Source organism: Lepidochelys kempii, chromosome 8 (genome assembly GCF_965140285.1).
Source record: "Lepidochelys kempii isolate rLepKem1 chromosome 8, rLepKem1.hap1, whole genome shotgun sequence".
Classification (NCBI taxonomy): Eukaryota; Metazoa; Chordata; order Testudines; family Cheloniidae; genus Lepidochelys; species Lepidochelys kempii.
This window is the reverse complement of record NC_136387.1, coordinates 71,625,849-71,650,499: the sequence shown is the minus strand read 5'-3', so window position 1 is coordinate 71,650,499 and position 24,651 is coordinate 71,625,849. Positions and strand designations below refer to the sequence as shown.

General features: G+C 39.9%; 1 long non-coding RNA gene across 3 annotated transcripts in view; it reads left to right on the top strand.

The window, feature by feature from the left end:
• Positions 1–24,651, top strand: part of LOC140916050 (uncharacterized) — a 68,779-nt gene that overhangs the window by 30,663 nt on the left and 13,465 nt on the right. For 2 of the 3 annotated variants that reach the window (XR_012160391.2, XR_012160392.1), the window contains exon 2: positions 15,506–15,623. This is a non-coding gene — a long non-coding RNA (uncharacterized LOC140916050). Of the gene's footprint in view, positions 1–15,505; positions 15,624–15,916; positions 16,066–24,651 lie in introns of those variants that run through there. The other variant, XR_012160390.1, reaches the window with a different exon arrangement.

The following is a 24,651-nucleotide window of genomic DNA, read 5'->3' as shown; positions in this document are numbered from 1 at the left end:
ACCCCCAGGTCCAAATGCAGACTCAAATGCAGTTTTATAACTTCCATATTGTTGTAATATTCTACATAGCTTATTTCATGTAATGTTAGTTATCGTACCGAGTGTTTGGGATGAGTTTTTACTTGGGAGTAAAGTTACTTCAGATTGCCTTTTTATCAGACAGTTTGTGTGATTACAAACATCCAACAAGAGAGTCCCTCAGCCTCCTCCCCATTGTTAATGACTATGGGAATATTGTTTTTCCTAGGATTTCAGACAGAAGCGTTAGAAGGCATATGTAGTCATCTGGTTTGTCAAGGCCACAAAAAAACTAAGCCAGAGGCCTCCTCCTTCCCCCTTTACAGAAAGAGGGACTTCAGTTTTTAAACTAATACACAAAGAGTTCTAGGAGCATGCATATTAGAAACATTTATACACATTTTGGTCTTCATGTCATTTAAGGACCACATGTATAGTTGGGAAATGTTTTGTGGAAGATGTTTGTTTATTCCTTAAGTGCTTAGAAAGGGTGTAAACTTCTAAATGTTTGTTTAAATAAAAATTTGTAAATACAAGCCTTATAAGTGCCTGATACCATTGCCATATAAATAGTAAGATGTTTTGTGTATTAATATAGCATCAAAATAACCAGTTACTAGATTAAGTTACCCAATTAATTACAATATTATATAATTAATGGGTTCTTATCTGGTAGTCCTTAAAGGGAACAAGAACTCTCTCCAAGAATTGAGACAGTATCTGAAGTGTATCTAAGCTAAAGACAAATTATATAAAGTCTTTATTTTAAAGTAAGGATATTTGGATTTAAAATAGAATTTCAACTCTTATTCAGGCCTAATAAAAATAAAGGAATCTCTCAAATGATGGGCTAAATACAAGTTCAAAATGGTAAGGGTTGTTGAGACAGTTCCACCCAAAAGACTGAAAAATACCACCGTTGCATGTGCAAAGAGATTACATTTTCATGAGCTGATGTTACCAGGACTATTCCAGGACAGTTTTAAACCAATGAAAGTGTGACAGCAACAAATATTTACATCCAGCCAAGCATGAAGGAGTGTGTCTTTCACCGCCCTCCAGTGAAGCTACGGAAGGAGTCGAGTATAAATCTCTGAATTAAGCAAGCAGCACAATACTCCCATCTCTTCACTTCCAGCTGCATTCCCGTTTCACTTTTATCTCAGCTTATCATCTCATCTCTTTCAAGCAAGCAAACAGTGACAAGACAAAAGAGCTACAATAAAGCATTAAACAGCAGCCAAAATTTATGTTGCCATCACCCTTTGGGATGAGCTGCACCAGGTGTGTGTAGCCCATCCATTGACCTCCACAGATGAAGTTATGTCCTGCTTTTGCAGTGTTACTTTTCCACAGGCTCTCAGAGCACATGGCACAGGTCTAGCCTTTGGGAATGGCCTTGCCCAACACAACCAGCCTCATTATTATGCCCATTACCAAACTCATGTCTGTACTAAATACAGATTTGCATTTTTCTTTCTATTCCTCCCAATGTCAGTCATGTGATGTACCACACTCCAATCCAATTTATTCTCACATAGCCAGTTTCTGCCCATCAGTGCGGGGCCATTTTCTTCAATTATAAATGTATCTGTTAATTGTTAAATCAATTTGTAAGTTACAGTGACAGGAAATTTTCATATAATTCTGTAAAAAGTTTCACTGCAGGAAGCATTTTTTATACACCCTTTCAGAAACCACAGACTTGGCCACTCCTGTATCTATTTCCATTTTCAATATTACATCATTTACTTTTACATTAAGATAATATGGGGGAAGGGGACAAGTTGTATGTTCATTTTCCATCATGTACTGTCTCACACATCCTTTTATCCAGGGCTCTAAAGCAGGTTGTCCCAACTCCTCCAGCCATGTAACTAGTTCAGTGGCTTGAGTTGTAGGCACTGAAGGCTTCCTCTCAGCATATCCTTTGGTGTACTACAGTGCACTGTGGCAAGCCTGGTGTGGTATCTCCTCTCATTGCACTTTTACTCCCATGCATTAAAGCAATACTGCTCGTGATAGTGTGATGTCCGTAAACAGCAGAAACACAGCTCCCACCACAATCCAGAGAGACCTAATGATCTGCGTAATCATCCTTTTCACCTGCCTGCTGATGCCTTTCTTCCCAGACACACCACAGTGAGGTCAGTTTATTTTCAAATTTTGGCACCTCTCTTTGTGGATTTAAAGAGCAGTGTGCACAGCTCCCTCTAGTGGCACTTCCTTGTAGTATGTAACATTGTCACCACTTAATTCACGGAAATTTACTCCAAAAGACAAATTGGTTTAGTTTATTGCACAAGACCACCAGGTTCTTGGTGTAAAGAAGTTTTTTTTTTGTTGTTGTTGTTTTTTTTTATAAAAGCACAGTACATGTGGTTTTAGCCACCAGGGTTAGGAATACAACCCTTTATTTATCAGTCTCTAACATTTTTATGAAAGCACTGCTTAAATCTAAGTATGTTGCAAAAACCTCCCTGTTCCATTAAATTGGAGGAGGCAGTCCATATTGCCACGCATAGCCATTTTGTATATGTACTCTTAAAATATCCCATCCTTGTCACTAGTTGTTACGTTCACAGCATATAAACAGATGTTAGATAAACATAAAGGTTATTTCTTAAGATCCAGAGCCTTAACACACATGAATCAGAGAGAGAAAGCAGGCTGCTCCCAAGGCGGAGGCACATAACTCACTACATCTTGCTTCAGGCTGGCTCTTCCTGTGCCAGGAAACCCTCTTACAAACTTAAATTGTTACCTTATAAAATTTAAGAATTTTTAGTACACTAAAGAATTAGATTTAAAGTTTCCTTGTAATAATTTGAGTGGGATATTGAAATGCAAGTGAAGTACAGTTTTGTAAATAAGTAACAGCTTCTCTTGTTAAACAGGAAAATGGTTTAGACTATGTATTCCTGGAAAGGACGCATACACTAAACTTGAAAAAGAAATAGATTCAATTTGAATTTAAAAATATTCATTAGAGCTCCTTGAATGGCTTCTTTCGAGTAACTGAATTTAAATATTTTCTTTGGTTTCATGAGGATTAGTTAAGATCACTCACCTTTGCCTATTTATAAACTGTTTCAGTTATCCATATTAATTGAAACAGGACTTTCCAACCATTAAACAAGATTCCTTTACCCATCCATAACCTTTTGCATTCTCTATGATACAATAAACCAGGACTTACTACTAATTTTGAAAATAAAATACCTTTGACCTTGACTCATTTAGAAAGGAGTGCCCCCATCAGAGGTAGGCCCACTCAAAAGTGTAATCTATGTTAAAAGCTCTCTACAGAGACACATACAGGAGATTGTAACAGAAGTAACCAGGTTTTATTACACGTGTTTTGTTAAATTTCTTTCTTTAAGAAGATAGTCCTATTTAGTTGTGATGATTTTACTTTTGGCATCTAAGGCATGGCAAAGATCCCCAAGTAACTAAGTGGGAGTCAAATCCCTCAAAGGGTACTGAGAGACCATTAAGATTAGAGAAACAAGAAATGTTAGGTCAAGTTTATACATTTTCAGTGATTTTTGGAATAAAATTTGGCATTCAACATCCTTTCTACCCTACAGGGCATGACGGGAAGTGGAATGTAGTGAGGCTCTGTTATACTGGATTTCTAGTGGAATAAGGTCCTTGAAGGATTGAAGGGGGAAAAAAAAAATCAAGGAGCTGTGCATGGTCCCTTCACAGATCTCCTCCATGAGTTTAAAGTGAGAGCTATCATAAAGTAGTCCAGACAATAGTGATTCTGGAAAAAAAAAAATCTAGCAGTCAGTATTGCCTCACAGTGGTGTACGGGTAGTTGTGTGACTCCTATCTCCCACTAATTCCAACAAGTAACTAAATCCTTGTGCATCTCTTCATAAATTTAGAAGTAAGTGTGTGATTTAAGTTTCGATTAGCAAATGTTCAGCCTAAATCTGCATTACAAATCTGCCCCTTTACAGTGGGATTTTGCAGTGGTCTACAGAGAAGGTAGCTATGCAGAATAACCCACTACATCCTGCAGTACATAAGCACAACAGGGTGCGTTGTAGATGGAACTATAAATTCCTCTTTTTGGGGAGGAGGCAGGATGGTAAATACAAACCCTTACCGTTCCTTTGATATGGCTTTTGTGCTTTACAATTCCATACCCAAATAAAAAAAAAGTAAAGTCACATAAAATGGCCACCCTGTGAGCTTTGATAAGTATCCAAATTCATTTTAAACTAAAATGAACTGCTGTTTAGTGAGTCCACTAATTTATTCCAGCCATCTGTAGCAGTGTAAACAAAAGCTTTTCTCCAAAAATGCTTCATACTTTTTAGATGTAGCATGGACTAAAAACTTCAATATGATCATCATGAACAAAAAACACGAGGGAAGAGAACCCACATATTTTCACACCACAAACATCTTTGACAGTGGTCATCACACAACTCAGAGGTATTAAAAAGTAAAGCATTCTTCTGGCATAGTGTAATGTTTTCTATTTAAATGCCACCAAATGTTTCTTCTAAGATATTGTGGTAGGTGGAAAGATTTGGCACTCAATTCTTTCTGTCTATGGTAATGACATATTTTAGGCAAATCCTATGTTGCTGAGTTTGAGTCTAAGTACTAGGTTCATACTGCTTGTATTGACTAACTAGAAGACTGTCCTCCATGCACACCTCTGTCAAATTGTCCATCTGCAGTTCGACACTTTCCTTCTCCCTGCCCTACCCCGCGACATGCTGTGGTCGCTATGTTGCTAGAATATAGGTAGAGAGGATGTATTGCATGCATGTGTGTAAACAGAAACTCCCACAAGGCCTGATTATTCAAAGGTGCTGAGCACCTGCAGATCCTTTCTCTGTACATGGTAATTGAGTATGCTGAGCATCCCTGCAAATCAGCCCCAACATACTGTATATGTATGAAAAATATATTGGGCCTCATTTTAGAGATGCTAAGGAATAATAACCCAGTTACGCTGGGCCAAATCCCTTCTGTGGATTTTTCTCTATGGAAGGACCATGTCACCATTTCAAGTCACTGAGTTTCCACAGAGTTACCCCATCAGGGGTGAAGTAGTTTGCCCTCTTCTCTCAACACCTTGTAGAACAAGCAGAAGATGTGACCTTCCAAACTGACCAATTTCTGGTCTCCATAGGAAAAGTCTCATGGATTTTGGAAGAGTCATGTAGGGTTGTTCCATTCACACAAAGACTGAGTGCATCTGTGCTACTTCTACAGCCCCTGTGGCAACATGCCTCCCCCCCACCAAGGGCTTGCATGAGCTCCACTTTGGGAGCCAGTTTCAGTGTCTGTGGGGGTAGGGTGGGCGTGTGGGGAGAGAAAATAAGAGTGTGTTGGAGAATGGGGACCTTATCAGATATATAAAAGGGCTTTCAGGTTTCAAGTGACATGCAGCTTTGAAGACTAGCTACCCAGTCCCATGACTGTGGTGCCCCAACCATGCAGAACAAGCTTCCATTAAGTTATGCTCTAGCCTTATTAGAGAAGCAGATGCAATACATCCTTGATTAGGTAACAACTGGAACATTTAATCCGGTAAATATTCAGAGGTGATTCCCTGCCTAGCTCATGGCTGCCCAGAATAAGCTACCTGTCTCTTCCGATCCAGAGGGAGGTCACAAAGAGGTCTGCCTCTTTCAGAGCCTGACACCTCATATACCATCTACAACAGATCACTGTATGTAATAGGTCATGCAATGAGACACTGTTGGAAAAAGCCTTTAGGACAAGAAAGTGCTCAAAGGTCCTTAATTTAGGCCTACATAAGTTATTGCTGGCTGCCAAACCAGTGACTGGAAAGAGGAACCTGTTGGAGGGAAATTGAAGCCAGCCCCTCCCCTGTGCTTGAGCAGGGGAAAGCTAAGCAAGTTCAACACATGTGGAAGTGGTAAAAATAGAGGTATTTAGCCACCTAAAGATGCAGATAAGCACTTCAGGTTAAGCACTTTGGAGGGCACTAGTGGGATTTATCTGCTTCTTTAGGAATCTAATTACCTTTGAAAATCTGATCCATCATGGTTCCACTGCAAGCCTGCCTCCTCCCCAGAACCCATGTCTGCCTCTGCATATGAATTCCATTTGGAAACCTGTAGGAATTTTGGAGAAAGATAGGAAGGGGGAAGGGTTGAGGAATAGCCACTCCATAGAATGCTTCCTTAGGAAATTTACTGTTGCTACAATCAATTTAGCTATCCATTCCTGCTGGCTGCAATGGAGGAATATTAGAGCAGGACTCCTTCAGAGTCCCCTGGCATGTACAGCCTCTAAGATCATAACATGCACACTGAAGTGGACATTAAAAATGAAGTTACTTATATATAGGTGCATATGTATGATGGGTGGAATGCCTATTCTCATTAATATAAAACCACAAAACCTATTGTGTAGTAGAAACCAGAATGCATACAAAGCATTTAAAATGCTTATATTTGCGCTAATAAAAACAGAATTAGAAGTATCTGGAAAAGGCCCACTGGGCTCTCAGCCTTATCCATAGGCTCTACTAGGAACTTTACCTATAATAAAGGAGGGCAGGATTTGAATAGAGACCTCAGGTACACAATTCCTGCTGATGACTATAAGAGCTAAGAGCAGAATTTAATGCTGAACCTCTTAAAAAAAGGTTTTCATTTGTTTTGCTATATCAAAAAGAAGTTTCTCTTCTCGCCAACTGTCAGGAAATATTCTCTTCTTAGGAGAAAAGAGTTAATATTCTAACAGTAGAAACTTATTCCTCTGTGCTGTCTGTATGCTGGAAATTCATATTTTGCTTAGTAATCAGAGTTTAATTATTGTTCAAGAAAATCTGTGTGACCAGGCCCACTGACGAATGTTAAGATGTGCAAGAAGAATAGGCTATGCTCTGATGTGCACATGTAAGTCCTATTAATACTAACAGACAGTTGCCATGAAGGGGAGAATACATCTTATGCCTTAAACTACATCTTTTTTAATACCTTACAGAAATTCACGTTTTGAAACAATTCTCTTATGCACTGCAATTGTCAACCAAGTAACAGCAATTCTAATACATTCATCTGAATCCAGCATTTGAGGAGCTTGAAGAATTGGAATCTAAACAGCAGCCTCTTTTTGACAGGACCAGCTGGAGTTCTATTTCTAATTTGCTGTGAAGAATTAAGTGGTTGAACCCCATACCCCAGAGTATTTGACACAGAAGTCAACTGACTCTTGCAGTCCCATCACTTGAAAAGGTGCCCCCTAATTTACTCAGTTTATTAGTTTCTGCTCCTGAGAAGACTAAATAGTGGGCGTCTCAATTAAAAACTTCATGGTTCTACAATGCCACAATTATGTCTGATTTTAAAGACATAGGAAGAGGAGCATTGTTGGAATACCAGATCACTCCAAAGGCTATTAATGGGACATGAAGCTTCCTTTCTGGCTCACCAGTTCAAATCTAGTCCTGTGGAGATTACCTATTTGATGGCTGCTCAATACCCTAGTTGGTATTTCACTCCAGTCCCTAGTGGGCAAGTATCCACACGTGATAGGAACCAGCCCTTTCACTGAACAGGGGAAAGCAGCAATAAGTTACAATCCATTCTTATGTTATTTCACCCTTTCCCAATAACGAACAGTTGGAATTTACCTGTGAAGAAAGGTAGTGAAGCACCTCCACAGCAGGTAGGCCCTTAGCAGTTTGGTGCCCAGAAAGCAAATGGGAAAAGTAGGAAGACAAAACCTAAATGAGGTTTTCCATAGAGCAGCAGCTTTAGGAAAGGAGTTGTTTTCAGATTAGCTTGCCATTGGCCAGGTAACTCTTACTTTCCCAGGAGGGAGCTGCTCTCTAGTAGGCTGCCTGGAAGCCAGCTGACCTCTTTTCACCCAAATTCTACAAGAGCTGGTCAGGAAGAACATGCAGGAAATGAAGGAAAGCTGTTAGAAGATATACCTATAAATTACATTCAGCTTCATCCAAGGACTAGGGGATATAGAAGGAAAAAGGACAGTGAAGTTCTTTCCTAATGGAAGATTGGATAACTGATGCTCATATATATAATAGCAATATTTGTTCTCCAAGAGTGAGTGTCCTTGGTGTACTAACAGTCTAAAATCAGCTGATGTAGTCTATTGGACCATTTTGACAAAGTTCCATGAGCACATTGCACTACATCATAACTATCATTACAATTGGTAATAACGACCACCTTGCTGACTGTCTCAGCAGAAAGACACTAAGCATGGAATAAGTAGAAGGAATGAATTCCTGCAGAAGGTGCCTACAATACATGAATGGGGGAAATTTTCACTACTGCTTCCAGAGCGAATAGCTTTCATCCCAGCTTTTTCTAGTGAAAGTCATTAGGATAAGCCAGCCTGTATCATCACTTCCCCTTGAATTTAATTAATTGAACAAGAGATCACTACATCAAGCCAAGCTGAGTCAATGTTATTAGAAAATTCTCCTTATCCAAGCTCATTTGCACTATAGCAAGTAACCCATTATCACAAGTACTGCCAATCAACCCTTAGTTTGCTAAGGTTGCTCTTCCCCCATATGATATGGTATGAGCCTGCTGTCAGGTGGATAAACCACCTTGACACCTTCCCTTCTCCCCACCCCTCAAGAAAGCACTCATGCCTCAGTTCTTTGCCTCCAATCTTTAGTCTCACTATTCCACACCATTTCATCAAATTCCCCTGTGCTGTCTCATCTTCCATTAAACCCTATGCAGAACATCAGTCCAGCCAACCACAACATTTGCAAATAGAACTTTTACACAGAGCAAGTCCCTCTCTTTTACACAATTGTTGTTTCAACCAGAGTCTATATAAAAGGGGCTGTCACAAGAAGATCCCAACTTGCAGGAACAAAATCAGAATCTACTATTGCCACACCATTCCTTTTGCACCATGCACTGTCTCTCAGGCAGTGCTGGATCTAAGCCAAGCAGCAACTGCATGGTGTTGCTGAAGCTGTCTGTTAAGCTTATTTCACAAAGAAGTGCCAGCAAAATAATGTGATTTTTGCTCTTACATTCCATGTCCAATATATCCAAAAACTCCCTTTCCCAGATCTGTAGGAATGATCACCTCTCACAATGACAGCTCCTAAAGCTCCCAGATTTTAGCCTGCCAAACTGCATAATAATCTCCTGTTATGACAGCCGAACCTTTGTCGGTGGAATGACTGCCCCAGTCCTGCATAAATATACTTCAAAAATCACTAGAATATCTTCCATATTCCTTGGCATGTTTTAAGCACCCATATACTGCCAAAGCAATTTAATTTAAAAAAAATTTCAGCAACTGACATGATCAAAAACATGTGATGTGATATTACACTCACTGTAAATTAGAGTCTGTATCATTGCTGCTGGGCATATTTAAAATAATCAAAGAAAAAGAGCGCAGAATGAGAATCTTTCCGTAGTCATAGAAGGAATCAATAATGGTCACATAACTGAAGCTATTATAAACAAATGAAGCAATGCACCATTGGACAGATTCTTAGCCAGTGTAAATTGTCAGAGTTCCATTGAAGTCAATGGAGCTATGACAACTTATACCAATGAGAATATACTCTCATTTCTGCAGTTGAACAACGGTATAAGAGTGACTGTTGGATCTGTTTGTTGCATTTATCGGTTATCTCATCTTATTCTTATATTGTGAGCTCTGTGTTAACACATAACAGAGAAGGCCTTGATATATGACTGGGGCCCCTTGGTGATTCCATAATAAATAATATAATTTGCTTTAGGCCTGATTCTGCAACTCTTGCTTGTGTTGAATATATTAATGGGCCACCTAATATGTGCTACTTGTTAGGAATGCACGCTGTGATCATACAAGATATAGCTGAGTACCCCCAGTGGGAGTTGAAACTGCCCAGGGTCAGTGGGATTTGAGGATTCCCAATATCTTACAGGGATGAGTCCTAACTGGTTTTGCTTTCTCTACAACACAGTTTCTTTTAAATCTACATCTCCAGTTCATGCTGCTTCCACACCAAAATGAAGTAGTAATATATGAGAATGTAATTCTAGACTGGAGCTGTATGCAGAAGAGAAATTGGGTATCTGAATATGAATATTGTAGGATCTACATTTACTGATGACTTGTTATACATCTTTTAAAAAGGTGGAAACAGGAGATTTGAACTAGATGACTTTATGTCTAGAATGCCTTTGTCTAATGTGTTAGACGAAAATATGATTTGCAATTAGAAGATTTCATAGCTTTTATTTAATTTAAAATATTTTATAAATAGGGTAGTACCTATGGATTATGATTTTTAATTGTGAAATGTTAATTTAGTAGTTACTTATACTATCAACCAACGAATAAAGTTTATATTTTATCACTAGGGTAACAGTGAACCATTACATTTAAAAATTGAAAAACTTGTATACTGATGAATTTGTAATTCCCTCATGCACATTGCTGAAGGGATCGTTTCAAAGCATATCTAATATTGCAGAAGATCTGTCTAGGTGTTTGATGATAACTTGCTACAAAATTATCCAGTTAGAAATGTTATTCATCAAGACACCACTGAGTTCTGGAAAGACTGAGAAACTCTACAATGGAGTGTTTGCAAACATGGACAATTTGGTTGACTGAGGTTTAAATGACAAAGTATTGATTAAAGTCTTTCTCTCAGTTAAGTTTTTCCCATTTAAAAGAGGGGAATCAAAGCTGTTTATGTTTCTATTACAAGAGACTCTAAAAGGACAGAATTTCCTCTCCGTTAGGGTTGCTTCATGCTATCCCATTGTAACTGCCCACAGGTAGGGTTGCCAGGTGTCTGGTTTTCAACTGGAACACCCAGTCAATAAGGGACCCTGGCAGCTCTGGTCAGCACTGCTGACCGGGCCATTAAAAGTCCAGTTGTTGGCGCAGCAGGGATAAGGCAGGATCCCTACATGCCTTGGCTCCGCGCAGCTCCCAGAAGCAGCGGCACATCCCTCCTCCGGCTCCTATGCATAGGGGCAGCCAGAGGGCTCTGCACACTGCCCCAAGCGCCGGCTCTGCAGCTCTGATTGACCGGGAGCCGCAGCCAGCAGGATCGGGGCCTGCAGATGGGGCAGTACGCAGAGCCGACTGGCTATGCCTCCACATAGGAGCTGGAGTTGGGACATGCTGCTGCTTCCGGGAGCTGCCTAAGGTAAGCGCAGCCTGGATCCTGCACCCTGATCTACTCCTGCGCCCCAACCCCCTGCCCCAGCCCTGATGTCCCTCCCATCCTCTGAACCCCTCAGCCACAGCCCAGAGCCCCCTCCTGCACTCCAAATCCCTCATCCCTGACCCCACCCCAGAGCCCGCACCTTCAGCCAGAGCCCTCATTCCAATCCCCTGCCAGGTGAAAATGTGCAAATGAGGGAGGGTGGGGTAAGCGAACAACCGAGGGAGGGGGGATGGAGTGAGCAGGGGCAGGGCCTCAGATGAGGGGCAGAGCAAGGGTGCTCAGTTTTGTGTGAGTAGAAAGTTGGCAACCCTACCCACAGGAAGAACACAATGGTTTATTAGCTAATCTGCCAACCTATCCTTGCTGTCATGCACCTTACAATGGGTTATGTGAGTGGGCTTCCTGCTGGTGCCAGAGATTCCCCTGTGACTATGACCACCCATTGGGAACCATCGGCAACTGGCATTAGAGCAGCCTGAGTTACACTGGGGGACTGGACTGACTCACAGCCAGGTCAGAATCAGAAACCGAAGTGGTAGGTTAAAGCTTCCACTGCAACCTCACGCTCCTGAGTACTGCTCAGCCACAGATCAAGACCTTGGTTTTCTGTACATTGTAAGATATCCCATTTAAAGCATAGCTGATTTATGTGCACTGTGAAATTCTAGAGATATGCTAGTATCATTCAGTTTTCTGTTAACAGAAGAACAATACAGAGGGATTGAGGATTTACTTCAGATTTACTTTTAGTTAACTTTTTCACAACTGAAGGGTGCTGGCAGCCCTCAATGCACAGAAGAGGTGAAATGCAGGTCCAACTGAAGCGAATGGGAGTTTTGCCATTGACTTCAGCGGGGCCACGATATCACCCAACATGTACAGCACAGACAGTAGCCCTGCAGAGTTTCCAATGCTATCTAAGTCCAGAACTGGGGTCTGGTTCATGTCCATTTGATCTTCCTCACAAGGCTGCAGACAGTGATTCCTATTGTGAGGTAGATGGATGTCCACTAATGACTGGACTGAGACTACCAATGTTGTTTATAGGACATCAGACACTTAAGAGCGAACTTCTAACATTGTGTAAGAGCTAAACTATATCAGTAACAGAATATGGGCTTGATTCTACTCCTGCTAACTTCACTAGAGGCCCAATCAAACCTTATATAGAGAACTGAAGACTGCAAATGTATTTTAAAATATTTCAAATTCCATCCACCCCAATGCTTATTGGCCAGATTACGAAGTTCAAAGCTTTGTGCTTCCTTTGCTACTGACGATGACATTATTAAACACAGAAGTGCAGTACAGTGTTCAGAATTCAAATGTATCTGAGCCAGATTTTGTGCACAGTAACCTAACATTAGGCACCTCAATTAATGTGTAGGCCTCTAAGTAATTGGCATCATTTTCACAGGCACTGAGCAGCTGCAGCTCCCATTGAAGTTACTTTCACTTCTGTTACTGATTTAGGATTTTAAGAACTTTTTATTTTAGGTTTTTTTAAACAAGAGACTTGCATCCCAGCTTTCAGACTGATGTCCAAAGCCGAATAAATTAGTCTCAAGATTCATCAGCAGCATTAAGCCATCACCCTCTACCTGTTCTCTGCCCACCTCAAATGAACAGAGCGGTGGGAGGTTTCTCAGAAATACAGATAAATGCCTGTGTGTGTTTGTCTCAAACTTTTTTCTTTTCCAAGATAGACCTTGGTATGTTCTGTTGTGCCTCCCACTTTCTCCATCCTGCCCCAGCCTCTTGCTTTTTGTGTTTAGGTTTCCTACTTCTTCTCCACCCCCAATGCTTTTAAATGCCTGAGTAGCACCCCCTTACTGCCTGTGCTCTTCTCCCCAGTCTCCCCTTTACATTCCCCCCACCCCATATTCTGTTGTTCCTTCCCTGCCTCTGTTCTTAGCTTTCGTGATTCTCTCTTGCAGCTTGTTCTGACTTTAAGCTCTTCCCTACCCTGGTATTCAGCATAATTACTTTCTCTCCTATTAGTCTTGGATTCATTCTTCTCAATCCAAGAGAAAATGAGTGAGCTCAGTGCCAGATTGGAAAAGTAAGTACTCTTTTTTAAATAAATGGATACCTTGCTCAAGTAGTGCCTAAGATGAACCGTGTGTTTTTATATATAAGCTTCATCTAGTTGTGAGATTTTTTGGGAAGTATTATTTATGCTTTTGCTGTATTTAGTCTAGTAATTAACAGGTCCACAGGGCATAAAGGAAGACTGCTATATCTAAAGAAGAGATCCATTACCTTCTGTCTGATGGGTCCTGTCTCTCTTGGGATGCACAACATGTTGATGAGTGGTAGTCAGGCTTCTGTTTGGAGATAGCCCAGGGCACCAAAGTGGGCCTTGACAAAATATCTTTCTGAAAGAGAAGGTTTGGAAATAATGGAATTAATCCAGCCACAATGCAGGATGGATTAGTGGTTCCTTCTAGTCAGGATGATTTTAAATACTAGTTAGCTTCTCAATTTTCAGCTACTTAGAAGAAGAAACATGCCAGTTAGGGGATAATATAGCTTTTCTTTTCTTTGTGTCTGCCACAACAGGAAAACATTAAGAAATATTTCATGCATATCAAATTACTTTTATTTATGGTGTATTTCACAATGTATATCACCTCCCATTACCAAGTGTGCTGCAGCAAGGTGTGAAGTTAAAATGGAACATCACACTGAATGCAACATCTTTACTCCATGGGGGAAGTATAGCTGTAAGTACTAAACTGCTGGTAAAACAAACATACTCTAAAAACTAGGAGGATATGGAGATGTCTAATCTACAGTTGAACATGTTTCCCATTACTGCATGCACAGAGACCCAGTGAAATAGTTCTCCATGCATTAAAATGAAAATTAAAATGTTTAGTAAACAAAGGGGGGGAAAGTTAACAGGCCAGATTCTTAACTGTGGTAAATGAGCATCGCTCAGCTGCTATCAATACTAGTTGAGGATTTGGCTCATTTTGTGACAGACATCATTAGAACATGAAGCAGAGGAAGTCCACTTCTAGAAACTATCATTTACAATCTTCAACAAAACACCAGAACCTTCCTGAGCCTAGCAACTCTTCTTCAATCCTCCTACAGGCTATCTACCTAAAGAATCTCCCTAATGTAAAGCATGCTAGAGAAACCACCCCATTTCCTGTAGCTCTATACTTCAACTGAGCCTTTATGGGAATCAGGTGTTCATAAGGAAATCACCTGATCCCTTCCCAGAGGGGTGTGCTAATCCCCTCCAACAGGCCCAAACACCTGTTTCTAAAGGGGTCCACTTCAGAACAAGTCTATCTGGCTCCAGGCTCACTGGACCTTAAAGAGACAGACTACCCTCTTACAGCATACTTACATATTTTTCTGAAACAGGGTCTAAACACAGTGACCAGCAGCATCCCTGCTAATTTGACACTAGCCTTTTGTCAAAGGAGATTATGAATTGTTGCAAATATATGATTTTTTAGGTGGCCTGAAGACTATGATGAAGTCCACAAACTCATTGTCACTCAGATTTGAGTCAAGATCTCCCAAACCAATACTTAGCCTCCAGATTGCAGCTTTCCTCTGCATCCCTGGTGGAGACCTGACCCTCCCAGTGTTTTTGCTGTGTGGTCCCTTTAAGTGAAAGTTTATTTTGACTTTGTATATGAAGCAGAGCAGAAAGTCATATTAACCAATACAGAAGATTATGGATTTGACAGAGCACAATGTAGATCAAAACAGTTTTAATCATTACCCCCTGTTTTAATTACTACTTGACACATTATCTCTATTGTCCTTCTACAAGTATCCTTTTTGAATTAAATATTAAAGACGAGTCACAGCTGAAAATATATGCAGTCTACAAAGAAAATGGCTTTGAACTATTTAAAATGATTTATTGTCCACATTTCTTTATGAATATTTATTTGCCATAACGAAAGCAATTTATTGAAGAGAAAACATGAGGCCCAGTTAACTGAACATTTGCATACCCTATTGGTTAAAAAGGAAAGGGGAAAATGTAATGCTAAAATCATTCTAATTCTATATTTTTCCTGTTTACAGTAGTTAATTCAAAATATTGCATGTGGGCAGAATGCACATGTTGGGTGTCTTAGGAATTCAGAGACTGAAAAGGAGAGATAAATGACCTACAAATAAGTGTGCCAATCTCTTATATGTTTTCAAAAACATAGATGTTCTAACACATGTCATGTGTATTGTTAAGCTTTGGATAGAGCCTAACCATTTGTTTCCAAAATACTCCAAACGGTTATCACAGCTTCCCATTTTCAACAAAAACATGTGCTATAGGTCCTGATCCTGCAAGGTGCTGAGGGTCCACAGCGATCTGGCAGGCACCCCTGGACTCCCACTGAAATCAAGGAGAGGTGAAGGTATTCAGCATCTTGCAGGATAGCGCCCTTTGTCTGTAAGTATGAACACATAACACCAAATGAAAGATCACACACAATGATTAGGGACACTGCCGTCTCCTGTTTGTCAGCAGAGGAACAAAGTGATTTGCAGGATTTGATCAGCTGCCCAAAATTTAACATTTCACCATAATGAATACAGAATTAATTCTCATATAAGAAAAGCAATCACACACTGAAATTAAAGTGACAAACGCACCCTGTAACATCTTTGCAGCATTCTGATAGAGAGGTACAATATGGTCCTGGACAGAGTTGATATTGATTTTCATGTTTTCTTTTCTTTTAGGTTTTTTTTAAAGCTGTTTCTTTTAAGAACTAGAATGCAAATGGAGAAGTTGGATTAGTATCAACAATTCAATAAAGAATTTCAACAGTTTTTTACAATAAAACTTTATTTGTATCAGAACAGTACATATTGTATTTGAAAAGGGTGAATTTAAGATGTAATAATACTAGATTAAAGATGGTTATGTGGTTAAAACATAGACCTTGGACTTGTCACTTAACCTCTCTGAGCCTCAATTTCCTCCTCTGTGAAGATGGAATAATAGTAATCCCCTACCTCAAAGCAGGTTGTGGGACTAATTCATTAACATTTGCAAATTACTTTTTGATTCTCAGATGGAATGTACTCTAGAAGTGCAAAGTATTATTATAATTTACTCTCTATGTCTATTGAGTTTTGCAACAGAGAACACAATGCATTGTTCTCTCTGATTTGTCTGAATACCACAGTTTAAAATTCTAGCTGTTGAGTTTTTCTAGTAATCCGTAACAGGCACAGTGCGTTATCTGTCGTTTATATTTAGGTTAACTCCCAGGTCTTCTTTAAACTTCTGCTTTTACAGTGTTTTACAAATAATTAGGTCTCAGGTGGCTGTGTGGTGTAATGGAGAGTGCCTTGGCCTTTTAGAGGGTGAAAGGATTCAGAGGTACTGGCTTTGCATCCTGGCAGAGTTTCAGTTCTTTTAACAGTGGGGATAATTAACCATATGAACAATTAACCTGGGGTTGTGCTGGATTCTTTATCTACGGCAACTTTGAAATCAAGATTAGAAGTTTTAGTAAGTGATATGCTGTAGTTCAAATGGGAATTAATTCAGGGAAGTTCTATGGCCTGTGTTATGTAGGAAGTCAGACTAGATGATCATAGTGGTCCTTTCTGGCCTTATATTCTATGAATCAAGATAATCCTGTGAGCTAGCTGAGTAGAATTACACTTACTGTGCCTATGAATACACTAAATCACAGACAGTGTTTACATTGTCCAAGGTCACAGTTCCTATTGGAGCCAGGAATAGACCCCAAGAATTGTGACTCCAAGTCCCATGCTCTAAAATTGGCTACATAGTTTTGAAACACATCATCATATATTCTGGAGTATTCTTTAGTTATACTTAATTGGAAATCTACTGCAGACAGAATGCCTGCTCTTGTTCCTGGGTAACACAAAACTTTCTACTAGTAGTCTACCAGATCCTCAGTTTACTTGCAAAAGCAAAACCATTATTCACAAGTGAAGCTATCCAGATACATTTCCTCTGGTTATTATCTGCTGGATAGCTGGAATCTAATGGCTAAAATCTATATTTACTTTACATAAAAACTACTGGATATGACACTGGTATCTTGTAGTTCCAATCAGCCTCCTGGTATTATAGTAGTGCTTTTATTTAACTGTATTTCTACTGTGCTCAGTCTGCTAGAGTTATGCTAGTTATTTTACATGGCATCTGCATTGTATATTGTGATAATTGAAAAGTCAACACAGCCCTGAGGCAGCATCACAATGGGATGGGAGTAGTCAGTGGCATAACTCAGAAGAACGAGACAGGCAGGCAACAACAGAGGGGAGCCACTGGCAACAACTGAATGTACCTGCATAGCAGTCAGATTGAATCAGTATTGTAGAAGGCCTAGTAGCCCATGGAGCCAGACACGCCAAGGCATGCAGGACTGGCAACAACCAAATAAAGCAGTGCAGCAGTCAGAGAGAATCTGGACTCAGGATGTGATAACACCATATGATGTCAAGGTGCAGGATAAGTGATGTGTCGCTGTCTGTGAATATCTTTGTTACATAAAATCAACCCTTTATAGAGTAATTCTGATCCATTTGCTGGATAGTTTCTGTTGCCGTGAGGATTATTAAATACAAAGCTAACAGCAAGTTGCTCCATTCATCTGTTTTTTAAAGAGTATTTCAGAAACACACCATATATAAGTATCTGGCAGTTATTTGAATATTCCTAATCAGAATTAAATGCAATTACTCAAATTAAATGGCTAGACTGGGACGAAGTATCTTTTCCTATTAGCTGCTGTGGAAAGACAAATGACCACAGATGTGGTAAAATGGGAGTGGTGTGAAGAAATGAAATATTTCTTAACTGCACTGTCAACTTTTTTCTATGTGTTCCTTTTCACAACCCCAACCAAACTTAATTAGCAAGTGATTTAATTGGGGATTGGTCCTGCTTTGAGCAGGGGGTTGGACTAGCTGACCTCCTGAGGTCCCTTCCAACCCTGATATTCTATGATTCTATGACATCTATTCATGTGGCCAGGATGTGATCCTTGTGACCTGAAGTGCTGTCACAGAGGCAGGTGATTTTATCCATGAAGCAGGCAAATAGGTCTTTCAAGTGGGAGGTGCTAGGTTCTGTAACTGAGCGGATGGAAGTCTGGGCTAACAAATCAATTCAAAATATGCAAATATTTGGCTCTACGTACTACAGCAATGCTACTGGAACCTGAACCCTCACTACAGAATACCAGAGGGAGGGACAACATAAGAATGACCGTACTGAGTCAGACCAAAGGTCCATCTAGCCCCGTATCCTGTCTTCCAACAGTTGGCAAGGCAGGTACTTCAGAGAGAATGATCAGAACAAGTAATCATCAAGTGATCCATCCCCTGTCGCCCATTCCCAGTTTCTAGCAAACAGAGGCTAGGGACACCATCCCTGCCCACCCTGGCTAATAGCCATTGATGGACCTATCCTCTATGCATTTATTTAGTTCTTTTTTGAACCCTGTTATAGTCTTGGCCTTCACAACATCCATTGGCAAAGAGTTCCACAGGTTGACTGTGTGTTGTGTGAAAAAATACTTCCTTTGTTTGTTTTAAACCTTCTGCCTATTAATTGTCTAGTTCAGGGCATCTTAATTTGTGGGAGCATGACCATGAAGTGGATTCCCAGAGATCAATTGCTGAGTCACAACCTACTGGTTGGGAATCTCCCCCCTTCAAAAAAAAATCAGTAATATCACACTGGACTTGGCCCAGTAGAAGCCAAATCAGGAAAGCAAGGAGGAACTCATTTCCTTTCTTCTTTCTGCTTTCTGCGTCACCCCTGTGCCCCCCCTTATTGTTCCCTGCCCCACTTCCTCCTGTGTGAGTGCACACTATTTGTAGCACTGGGACTCCTGTGAGAGTTTACTATTTGTAGTGCTGGGGCAGGCAGGTCTAGGCCAGCCCATAAATAAAGGCCCACCCCATCAATTAAGGGGGAGGAACCACTGTGTGTGTACAGAGGATAAGTGAGAAGCCTTTTATCGCTGTCCATCCCACTAAATCCACCCTGCACACTGAGTGCATGCCCCCATCCATACTTCTACACCCATTCTGCCTGCAGGAATCCTCTGCCCAGCAGCTAAAGTAACCCATGTTTCTTGCTGTGACCCCAATGTCTCAGACTTCTGAAGGACTGTGTAATTTGAATATATCACAGTAAAAGAAACCTGCAGGTAGTTTTTGTGTCCTGGGTGGAAAGAAGCTGAATATCAGTGGTCTAAATGGCAAATGCCTGGGACTGAGAGTTAGGGCTCCTGTCTTGTGTCCCTCACTATTGTGACGTTTTGCAAGTAAGGAAACCATTTTCTGCCTCAGTTTAGCCATCTGTAACATAGATCTAATAATACATATTTCCTGCTCCAGCTACTGTCTTAATTAATTATTGTTTGTAAAGTTCTTGGAAATTCTCAGATAATAGGAGTTATTATGTGTGCAAAGAATTGTCACTTTTAATGATAAAATAATACAGCTATATGCTTATTTCTTTTCCCCTCTTTCATTTTATCTCGTAATTTCTGTTATTCTTCTTTTTCTATCTTCTTGCAATGTACGGGGAGACATCAGTATTCATATTATTGCAGGAAACTTATTTAGATAGTCAGTTCAGTGGCAGGACATATTACTTAGATTATTAAATACTTTTAATTAAGTAAATTTCCTATATAATTTACTGTGGACAATACCATCATAATGGGCATTACTTCTGCACACTAAATCTTAATCTTCACCAACTCTGAATGAACTTTGTACAACTCCTATATAAAATGTATGCGTATTGTAAAGCTGCCAGCCTTTATATTTGGCAGTATGACAACAGATATATGGCTAACAAATTTTTTACTGCCAGTCAAAATTCGTATCAGATATGTAAATGAGGTCAAATCCATGCTGGCATATTATTTTCAGTTTTTATTAAAAGGTTAAATTGGGATTATCATAAACTCTCTCTTCAGGTTCCTTAATAAAAAAATATGACAGTTAAAATCTGATGATATTTCCTGGAAGCATTTTTTGAAGGTTGTAACAATAAAGCCAGCAGGCCCAGTGCAGCAAAAGTAAGTATTTACTGAGCAAGAGATGAATGCTTCTTTCCAGTTATTTTAATCATTTTACAGTCTATGGATTTTCTAAATCTATATCTAAAAAAACACCACTGTAACCAATGCCCTATCCACCAATATCTGAGGACATCACAGTTTGGAAGTATTTTTTTTCTTGTGACACCACAGTCCTGATTGTCTCGTCTGTTACTCTGTTTATACCATATTTAGGCCAAATTCTGCTGCTTCTACTCATACTGGGTATCCTCATACTTGGTCTATTTGAAATCAGTGTAGTAAGGTATGACTAAGCGTGAATATGTGTAGCAGAATGTGGCTCTGAGAATTCAATGGAATGTTCAATTTTGTCACCTGGGGAGGCACCAGGGTCCAATGGAAAGGGCACTGGACAGGGAATCAAGAGATCTGGATTCTGTTCCTAGTTCTGCCACTGACCTACTGTGGGATCTTGGGCAAATCACTTAATCTCTCTGTGCCTCCGTTTTCCCTCTCTCCTTTTGTCTGTCTTGTATCTATTAAGATTATAAGATTCTCAGGGCAGAGATTGGCTCTCACTGTAGGTTTGCACAGTACGGCCTCAGTCTCAGTTAGGGCCTCTAGTTGCTCATCATGATAACAATCATCATCATAAAAACAAATGAATTGATAATAATACTAATAATTGATCCGTTTCTATAGTAGGGTCTTAATGGAGGAAAGTCCTCTCCTTTCAGGACTCTTCATCCTTTAGCAAAGTTCTCTCTTTGCTTTCTCAGCTTGAGTTGAGAGGCTGGCTTTGTAAATCAGACAAAACTTATCATATAAATAGGAACACACATCTTTGATTATAGTGAGTACTGCCTTGTCTACAATTTACCCTCTCTGCAGTAAAGGACCCAACATGATTAAGCAAAGAAATGATAGATTACAAAGTATGTGTCAGGATAGGAAAAAGATATTTTGCATCTAACTAGGAGATGATCATCAAAAAAACAATGAAAATCCAGAAGAAAAATATTTGAACATACAATAAACAAGCTACCCTGCTGCTGCCTTATATGACATTGTTGCTCCTCTTGTTCATACTACTGTAGCAAATGAAGTTGTAACCTGCAATGTCTTAATTGTAGAAAGCTATCATACTTATTTTAATGATATGAATATTGTTAAGGTATGTTCACATGTTCTATTACCAAACAACCTGGTCAGTAATGCCAGCAGCCTTTCTGATTTTGGTGGGAAATGCCACATTCCGCCACTGAACTCTCCCACATTGTAGAGCTGTATGGGTTATTTCTCAGAGATGTTAAAAACACTGCTGTTTTGCTGAATAACAATACTTAGCTCCTACAGAGCACTTGAAATCTCAAAGTACTTCACAAAGATGGACCGGTGTTGTTATCCTCATTATACAGACAGGGAAACTCAGGCATGGAGAAATTTAGTGACTTGTCCAAAGTCACACAAGAAGTCCATTGCAGTGCAGAAATACTGCTAAGGTATTTTAACTCCACAGTCTGTGCTTTACCTACTGCTGCTGCTTTTTGCCTTTGACATTATCACCCACAGTACTGTACCACTGTAACAGAATTACATACAATGGTCACAATACAGGAAGGTGCTTTGATGATGGCAAATGTAGATACCACAACAAACTGTGCAGCTAAGTATCCCAATTTTTGAGTTAGAGCTTGACATGTAGGATATTTACCTACTTCTCTCATGTCTCTGGTCATTTCTGGGTCTGATCTCACTAACTGGACATTCTTTGCATCGTATGATGAAATTCTGTGCTGAAATTCAGATGATAGGGAGTGCTGGCAGTTTTCCTATAGATGTGTCTTTGATGGAAAGAGCAATTCTATAATAAGCCCATGATGAAAAACCTATCCATTGACTTAGTACCACATTGCCATGGCAACAATGTAATGTTAATGAAATTGTGACAGTTTATGGAACTTTATAAAATGGGCTGCCTAAAAGAAGGAATTTTACGAGTCACCAAATATTTCAAACCGTGGTAATAATATTATAACCACATGCATTGTGACTTGTTCGTGTAATTTTAAATACATTTATTTTTGCAAGAGCAACAGCACCCTATAAGAAGTGAGATTATACAGGAAAACCTGCTCTTTTAAGTGCTTGATGGCACAGACTTCAGCCTTGTACTGTGACACTGCAACAGAATTACATACAATGGTCACAATACGGGAAGGTGCTTTGATGATGGCAAATGTAGATAGATATCACAACAAACAGTGCAGCTAAGTATCCCAATTTTGAGTTAGATCTTGACATGTATGATATTTACTAAATTCTGTCATGTCTCTGGTCATTGCTGGGTCTGGTCTCACTAACTAGACATTTTTTGCATCCTGTGATGAAATTCTGTACTAGAATTCAGATGATAGGGAGGGACTGTCCCTCCATGTCCCACTGCAGAAGAAGTATGAATGTTTCTGAAAAGTCAGGAAATCTTCAAATTTGTCTGAGGTCCCTCTTTTCCAAAACTTTACCCACTCTTTAGCTGTCAGGTCAGCCAAGTCGCTGTGCCAGGCTTTCGTCCCTGGAGGCCATCTGCTCTTCCATCTAAAGTAATATGAGTCATTTGGCTACAAGTATTGCTCTAGAGAACCAAGCTTTCTGAGTTGATTTAATTCCTACCAGATGGAAGCCACGATGTTGCTCTCCTTTTCCCTCCCTGTTCCCTTCCTTCCTTTCCTTTTTTGTTTCTCCCTTATTTTGTGGGGGAGGTTGGAGGGGAAATCAATTATAGATAGATAGATTAGATAAAGAATGAAGATCTCCTGGCACAATGACACATCTCCTCATATGTTGTTATTGCTTGTTTAATCAGCTACAGAAATCTATAAAATAGACTAATCTGGTATTTGCTCACTTTATGTATAATGATTACCGCTGGGTAGAGTTGGTTGAAACTTTTTGTACGGACACTTTTCCATCAAAAAGTTCATTTTGTCAAAATCCAAACAGTTTGCAGAAATGTGCCAATTCTGACAACCTTTTTGACCGAAAAAGGTTTTGTTGGTGGAAGCAGCAGTGATCCCTATGTCTCTCTCCTCTCACCCCCCCACCACCCTCCGTCTTCATGCACATTCTACCTGTCATCAGAGTGTGACACAGGACAAAGTGGTAGTGAGAAGCTGTGAGGGACACAGGAAAAGTGGTGGTGGTAATTCCTGAAGGGGAATAGTCCCTTCTGCAGAAAATTCCAAGGTCAATGTTTCATTTTGAGTTGGAATGGAACAAACTGTGGAACACTCAGAATTTCCCATGGGATAGAAATTTCCTTTTCAGGCCATCTTTATCTCTTGTCAATTTTGGTTCTATTTTTTTTCTCCCAGAAAAATTTTCATTTTTTTTTTGTGTACATGCTGCAACCTTTCCTCATTGTTTTCACCTTGGAAATTAAGGGTAAAATTCATATCATCCCCACAGAGCCAGTGTTATAGGACTTAAAGCCAGATCCAGCAAGTGAAACTGTAAGCGGTGAAGTCCATGAGGACTGGGGATGTGAAGTCCAACCCCCTTCAAACTGGGGCCAGGGCATGGCACTGCAGCACAGCCCTCCACAGCAATCACTACTCCATCCCATGGCTTTGAATAATGGCTGCAATCTTTCAGGTTACTCTTGCTGAGACCACTATATTTAAACAATCATGAAACTTGGGACCCTCCTTATTCCTATCCCTGACCTGCTGTCCACACTGTCCTTTGAGAGGTTGGTGCAGCGCCCACTCCACAACATACAGGACCCCATGTCTGGGGTGAAATGCACCCAAAACATATATGGATAGGGATAATAATACCTAGCTTTTATATAGTGCTTTTCATCCATAGACCTTAAAGCTCTTTACAAAGGAGGTCAATGTTATTATCCCCATTTTACAGATGGGTAAACTGAGGCACAGGGAGGTAAGTGACTTGCCCAAGGTCACCCAGCAAAGCAGGGACAGAACCAGAAATTGAACCTAGGTCTTCTGAATCCCAGTCCAGTGCTCTATCCCCTAAGTGCTCCATCTTCAGTCTATAAAACTTGCTCCGGATTTTGAATCTATACTAGACCATCAGTAAAGATAAATGTTGAAAATGTCCACAGCAGTAAACTGTGAAATAATGTGAAAAACAGAATCTTGTAGTGAATACACCCCAAAATCAAATATTCAACTTGGATATGTGTACTCTTCCATATGACAGTGAATTGTGCTCCAGAAGTCTGAGACCACAAATACATATTTAACAATAATAATGTTGGGATATTAAGTAATACATAATGTATTTCAATATTGCTTCATTTAGTAACAGCCGGCTCCAAAACTTATTAAAGTCAATGTGAGTCTTTCCATTAACTTTAATGGGCTTGGATCAGTCCTTACTATG